Source organism: Piliocolobus tephrosceles, chromosome 3, assembly GCF_002776525.5.
Source record: "Piliocolobus tephrosceles isolate RC106 chromosome 3, ASM277652v3, whole genome shotgun sequence".
Classification (NCBI taxonomy): Eukaryota; Metazoa; Chordata; class Mammalia; order Primates; family Cercopithecidae; genus Piliocolobus; species Piliocolobus tephrosceles.
Window position 1 is genome coordinate 21,825,669 of NC_045436.1, and position 7,623 is coordinate 21,833,291.

Sequence of the window (7,623 nt, forward strand, 5' to 3'; positions counted from 1 at the left end):
AGGAAGGAAGGAAGGAAGGAAGGAAATACTTGAAATAAAATTTCTCATGTCTCTGGATGTCAGGTAATAAAGGACAGTCATCTCTAAGACAGTAAACAAACAAGGTAAGCTTTGTCAATGGGGGACTTTCCAGGCAGTTGCTTATAAAGGGTCTACCAAGGTGGGACCCGGCAGACTCCCTGAGTTTAGGAGATGTTGCTAAGGCTCCGGGGAGATCAAAGTATGTAGGGTTGGAAGGACAGAGTATCAAAGAGAAGAGAGCTACCAAAAACATGACTACAATAATCTGAAAAGTGTCGTCTTCACATGCTCAGCTCAGTGCTTGTCAATACATACATGTATGGAAACCATCTGAGAACAAGGGAAGATACCTTGAAAAAGACTATAGATTATAGTACCTGACGCCCACACAGTGCTGGGAATCATGTCCGCTCTACCAGCCAGACTGGAAAATCTCATAATTCATGATACATCAGGTAAAGTATCCAGAATTATCTGGCCTCAATAGTGGGGGAAAATTAACCCTAAGCAAAACATGCTCTGGTCTTGTCTACCATACCTTAAAAGCAAGGCACAAAACGATCAAAGTATTTTCAAGTAACTAAATGAGATGCTAGAACAATGCAGATAATTTATTGGATAATAAAAATATTTAGCATCCAATAAAGTAAAACACATTTTATTCATGGCATAAAATTAAAGCTTATCAAATGTGCAAAGAAGCAAGAAAATACAATCCATAATGATGAGAAAAATCTATCAAAACAGAGCAGACACGTATATTAGAATTAGCACACAGTGATATTAAAACTGTTGTTACAGTCTGCACTTCATGTGCTCCAAAAGTTAAGTAAAGACTTGGGATATATCACAAAGCCTAATTTGAACTTCTAGGGATAAAACTACAATGTATTACAAGAAAAATGAACTAGATAGAATTATTGATAGGATAGCTACTGACTTCAAAACACAACAACGAACTGTAGAACTTATAACATATGTAAGTAAAAGGTATGACAACAATAGCATAAATCTAGGAGTAGAAAACATTGAAATGTATTATTGTAATGTACTTAACTTATCTACATGAAATGGTATAATATCACTTTAAAGTAAACTGCTAACTTAAAGATGTATACTATAACTCCTATGGCAATCAATAAAATGTAGACAGACATATACAGAAAGGCTAATTGGGTCATAAAGGAGATGAAATGGAATCATACAAATTTCTCAATCCAAAAACAAAGGCACATAATAAGATAATAAACACATGAAAGACAGAAAACATGATCTAAATACTCCGATTGAAAGGCAGACATTGTCAGATTGGATAAAAAGGCAAGACATAAGTGTTAAGATGTAAGTCTTAAGATAATAAATAAGAACATGAAAATATGACCCAAACTATTACTTATTATGGAAATATGACATAAATCTATAATGAGATACTGCTACATACTTACTTGAATGCCTAACACTAAAAAGTTTGATTACACCGTGTAATAGTGAGGACGTGTAGGAATTAGAAACCTTACCCAGTATTGGTAGGTATTTAAAGAAACACAAGCACTTTGGAAAACTGTTTTTCTATTCTTGACAACCAAAATATACCTCCAGCTTATGTTCAAGCCATTTCACTTCTTAACATTTACCCAAGAGAAACAAAAACTATATCCATAGAAAGATGTGTACATGAGTAAGCACAGCTGAATAATAGCTTTGCCTATTACTTGTAATAGCTAAAGTCTAGAAATAACCAAGAAACAACTCAAATGTTCACCAACAGAGGAATAGGTTGACAAACTGTGGTGTATTCATAAAAAAATTACTCACCAATAAAAAAACCCATAAACTAATATTTAGTTGAGAAATTTTGTGTTTTAATTTTGTGAGAATTAAGTTCATTGTTCTTTAGTGTGTTTTTTGGTACTATTTTTGGGTTTGATACCAGGGTAATTCCAGCCTCAATAAATGATTTGGGAAATTCTCCATTCTGTTCTATTTTCCACAAAATATTGTGTAAAAGTGTTGTAAATTATTTGTGAAATGTTTGGTAGAATTCTTCACTGAAGTAGTTTGTGCCTGGATATTTCTGTGGTGGGAACTCTTTAATTACAAATTTGAGTTCTTTAATTATTGTAGGAATAGTCAGCTTATCTATTTCATCTTGGTTCAATGTGGTTGGTTGGTCCTTTATAGTTTTTGAGGGATTGATCTATTTCTTCTGTCCTTCTAAATTTATAGGATAGCGTCATAAGCATATGAACAGCTGTTCACCATCTTTAGCTCTTATGTAAATGCAAATTAAAACTACAATGAAATACCACTACACTTCTATAAGAAAAATCAAAATAGAAAATACCTATAACAGTAAATAATGGAGTAAATAATGGTGGGGATGCAGGGAAACTGGATTAGTCAGCATAGCCACAAAAGAAGAAAAGTTGATGATGCAAAGATGGAAGAGGTATAGTTCAGGTGGTGACAACTGCGTTTATATGCATTTCTAAAACAAGAGCGAGCACAATATGTTTGAGGTACAGGGAAAAGGCAGAAAAATCAACAAGAAAAAACAAGTTGTGCAAGATTATACTCAAATGATAAGAAAAATTCCAAATTAGGTATAGCCATGCATTATTTTGGAATTTTATGAATACTGGAAAATGATATAAGGGTTTCAACCAGGAAAATTATAACCGTAGATTTGAATACTATTATTCACTATTGTTTGTATTGCATATCACTGTATATTATATATATGTTGCATTAATCATGTACATTATTCTATAAGTATATTATTTAGTATATAAATCATATATTGTCAATTATGCATATTTTAGTAATTTAAAAAAAAAATGAATCATAAAGGATCAAAGAAGGATACAAAGGGAACAGTTAAGAGTATGTGGAAGCAGTAAATGTGAATAATATGGTGTCTAGGCCTAGGATGATGGTAATTTTGAAAATAAAATTGCCTGAATAGATGATAAGTATACTGGATTAGGAAGGCTTTGAAACTGAATTGGTAGAGGTGTAGAGAGAATTGGCAGTTAAGGAGGATCCCTGTGAATTGAAGATATTGCAGGCAGAGGGGAACAAACAGGTTAAATGGACAGGGGATGGTGTTTGGTTAGAAAATGGGTTCAGTTTTGAACACATCGGTATGAGATGCCACCTTTAATCTAAGTGAAGACGCCAAATGGATAATTGGACATGCAGGCCTAGACTTCAGAAAGAGAAACCCAAGGCTCGGACAAGAATTTGAGAAATGTCAGCAAATAGAAATAAATGAAAAAACTGAGAAAGAATCACGTCCTGAGAGAAAATGAAGTGTGAGAAAAGCAAGTTGTTTGACGAAAAGCGCCAGGGAGCCACAGGATTAATGACAATTAGACATAACAGGATATGCAATTGTTATTTAACCATTTTCTATTGATGGGCACTCAATAGTTGTTTTCATGTTTGGCTATCACAAAAAATCATACAGCATGGAATTTTTGCAAATATTATTTTTCAGGTGTGTAGGCATATCTGCTGGCCCCCTGGCTAGAAGTGAAATTGCTAAGTAAATATATAAATGCTTTCGTAATTTTGTCAGGTGATGCAAAATTGTTCTCTATGTGAAACTGTCCCATTTTGAACTCCCCATCAGCAATGTGTGAGAAAGTCTACTTCTCTATAGACTCACTAAATGAGTACTTTGTCAAATTTTTGGATATTTTCCAATATCCTACAGTGAAACATGACATCCCAGTGCAGTTGCATTTTCATTTATCACAAGTTTGATGAAGCATTTTTTACACGTTTCAATGTCACTCATAAGGTCTTTTAATATGAAATATTTGTTCATGAGGTTTGTCCATTTTTCTGTTTAATTTTTCTATTTTTCCTCAATTTTTAAGAGCTCTTTCATATTAGAAAGCCAATTTTTATGATAAACATTTCAAACATTTCCCTCCAAGGTCAATAGGCTTATTTTGTCATTGATCTTTCTTGTCATGCCTTAGGTATTTTCCTTATTTTCATTTTCTTTTTAATGTAATTGAATGTATCAGTCTGTCTTTTAACAGCTCTCAGATTTGGAATATTGCCTAAAAAAGCCTCCCTGTCCCACATTTTCAAAGGAATCTTGGTGCTTTAATTGAGTAGTTTCACATTTTTACATTTAAGTATTTGATACATTTGGACCTATTCTGATGCACAGTAAGTATGGATTTACCATTAACTTTTGCAAATCACTGCCTAGTTGCCCTTACACTGTTTATGAAAACATATATCTCTACACCCACTGTATTGAGGTCATATACTTATCATATACGAAGTTTCACTAGGTATTTGTTTCTGCTTCTGGACCTTGTATTCAATTCTATTTCATTTAGCTGTCTATTTGTAAATCACTACCATTTTGATTTGATTATTGAGGTTTTACAATATGTTTTGAATCTGGTGTATTTAGTCTCCCTTTACTATACTTCATTTGAATAATTTTCTCCCAAATTTTTTCATCTCTCTTTTAGGTCATGATTCCTATGTAAGTTAAGGGATGGGGTGGGTCAAAATATAAAAGCTGAAAATGTTATTACTGGTCTGTCCACAGGAATATAAACCAAGAGACTGGCAAGCAAATTAATTGCAGAGGTCTGCACTGGCAAAGAAAACTCAGGCCTGGCTAGTGATATTCCTAGTTCCTCTAGTTTATATCACAGGCAGTGAACTATGGAAGTTCTTGTGCACCCAGAAAAGGCATGTTTCCAGATTCCCATCTGAGTTATTGCTGTGAAATATAAAGACTAATTTCTACTGAGCAATCAGTACTGGGATGTGAGACCGATGGATAAGGGGAATTCTTCCAGGGAACAGAACCCAGGGCTGTTGAACTACATAATCCAGGAATTGATGCCACTATATGGCAGCAAGCCTTCACTATTTCTGCCTTGCAGTATTTGCTGTTTGCATTTTTTACAATTATTGTGTGTTTCTCATTATGTGTTTACTTTTTTGAAAAGTTTTGTTTGATATCGTGGGTATGCTGTTTTCCAGTAGCGTACATTAGCTGCGATATCAGCAGATAATTTTTAGTTTATAGATCTTTGTATCATGATGAACTACAACTGATGGCTTCAAATTGAGAAGATTTGTCATAACCTTAAAATCCTGTGCTTTAAGGTAGACACTGAAGCAGGGTGAGATTTTGGAGTCATACTATTTGACAAAGGGTGAGGGTGTCTCGTTTATGGAAAAGATTACATGTGAAGATTGGTTAGCTAAAAGAGTGGTACTGACAGGCGCTGTTAGGTGCCAATCTATATCTGCCCTCCCTTACTCATTACTAATAACAACTCTGATTTTGTTTAAGGTAGCAATGTACTGATAGGGTTTAGGACCTACTACTCCAAAATAGAGCATCTTGGCATATGAGAAAATAGCAGAAGCAGGATGGTTTCTCTGACCTTTTTCTAGCTTTTGCCCTTGAAGCATGCCATAAGATAATTCTCTGACCTTCCTCTAAAGTAGACCATAATACTTTCATTCCAGCAGTGTCCTTGTTATACCTGGAGGAAAGGAAGGAAGAGACAAAGAGATGGAGAAGAATATGAACAAATAGGCCTTGCTAAGTTTCCTCCAGTTTATTACCATTCAATTTTACCCCATTTTGTCCAATCTTACTTCTGTATGACTGTCCACTCGTCATCAAACCTAAGAATAGGAACACACAGTTTTTCCTGTCTTCATTCCTGAAGGCTCTCATGTCACATAAAACTTGTATTAAATGAATTTAAATATTTATCTCATATCAATCTGTCTTTTAGTATTAGGGTGGCAGCCATGAACTTTGCTATGGGTGATGAGAAGATATTACTCTTTCATCCCTATATTATCTAAGCCAAAATCCTCTCCATGCCCCTATACCAAGTTTGAATAGCCAATACAATATAAAGTGGAAATTTCTTGGTTGGATTTCTGGAATTACATTATTTTATAATTTGTTATAAAAATTTTGAAATCCACAGAAATGTTGAAATAATATCCTAACCGAAACACTAAGATTACCTTCAAATCTCAGTGGCTTAAAACAACACATCTACACATCCACTGTGGTTTGACTGAGGCTCTTGCTCTAAGGTCTTCACTTGGTGGCAGCTGAACATGCAAATACTATTTGAAATGTTGCTAGTCCCATGAAATTAGCACACAAAGGGAGCAAGCCCTGTACTGACTATGTAAATTTCTGCCTAGAAAGATAGACAACATTTTTACTCATGCTTCTTTGTTAAAAGCAAGGTCTATGACCACACCTAACTAAACTGGTTGTAAAGAATGAACCTGGATCATTTAATTTAATTAGACTCTGAGATGCCTGGAAGCTGAGTTTAAATTTCTACTGGAGCTAGTCCTTCCAAAGACTTCCCTTATTCCTGTGAAATGACCACTTAGGATTCAAATCCAAAGTCCTGGAGACTTTTTAGTGCCTGGTATGATTTGAATGTTTGTCCTCTTCAGAACTCGAGTTGAGGCCGGGTGGGGTGGCTCATGCCTGTAATCCCAGCACTTTGGGAGGCCGAGGTGGGTGGATCACCTGAGGTCAGGAGTTAGAGACCAGCCTGACAAATATGGTGAAACCCTGTCTCTACTAAAAATACAAAAGTTTGCCTGGTGTGTTGGCTCATGCATGTAGTCCAAGCTACTTGGGAGACTGAGACAGAGAATCACTTGAACTTGGAAGGTGGAGGTTGTGATGAGCCAAGATGGTGCCACTGCATTCCAGCCTGGGTGACAGAGTGAGACTCATCTCAAAAGGAAGCAAACAAACAAAAAAACTCGATTTGAAATTTAATTGCCATTGTAATAGTACAAAGAGTTGAGACCTTTAAGAGGTGATTAGCCCAGGAGGGCTTCACCTTCAAGAATGGATCAGTGCCATTATTGTGGGAGTGTGTTTAGGATAAAAGCCTCCCTTTCCTCTCTCTCTGCTTACCCCCTTGCCTTCTGCCATTGGTTATTGCAGGCAGAAGGCCCAGATTAGAAGCTAGCAGTTTGATCTTGGACTTTCCAGTCTCCAAAACTGTGAGAAATAATTTCTGTTCTTTATAAATTGCTGTATTTGTGTTATTCTGTGATAGCAGCACAAAAAGGGCAATGACAATTCCTTTTCTCCTGATGGGACCTGAACTCAAGTATTTGTCAGGCCAGTCCCAGCGCTGGTCAGCTTCTCAGCTGATGCCTCTCTTTGCTGATGCTTCTAGACAAAAGTGGTTCTAAAAAGCCATCTGTCTTCACTGAGTTTCTTAATTCTCTTGTATCTTGTTCCTATAATAGTTTTATGTCTTTTTAGTTCTCAATTTTTTAAGCAAAAGTTTTTTTTTTCTTTTTTTATTTTTTTTATTTGGTTGTTTATTTATTTATTTCTTTATTTTTAATTATTATTTTTTTATTATACTTTAAGTTCTAGGGTACATGTGCATAACGTGCAGGTTTGTTACATATGTATACTTGTGCCATGTTGGTGTGCTGCACCCATCAACTCGTCAGCACCCATCAATTCATCATTTATATCAGGTATAATTCCCCAATACAATCCCTCCCCCCTCCCCCCTCCCCATGATAGGCCCCAGTGTGTGA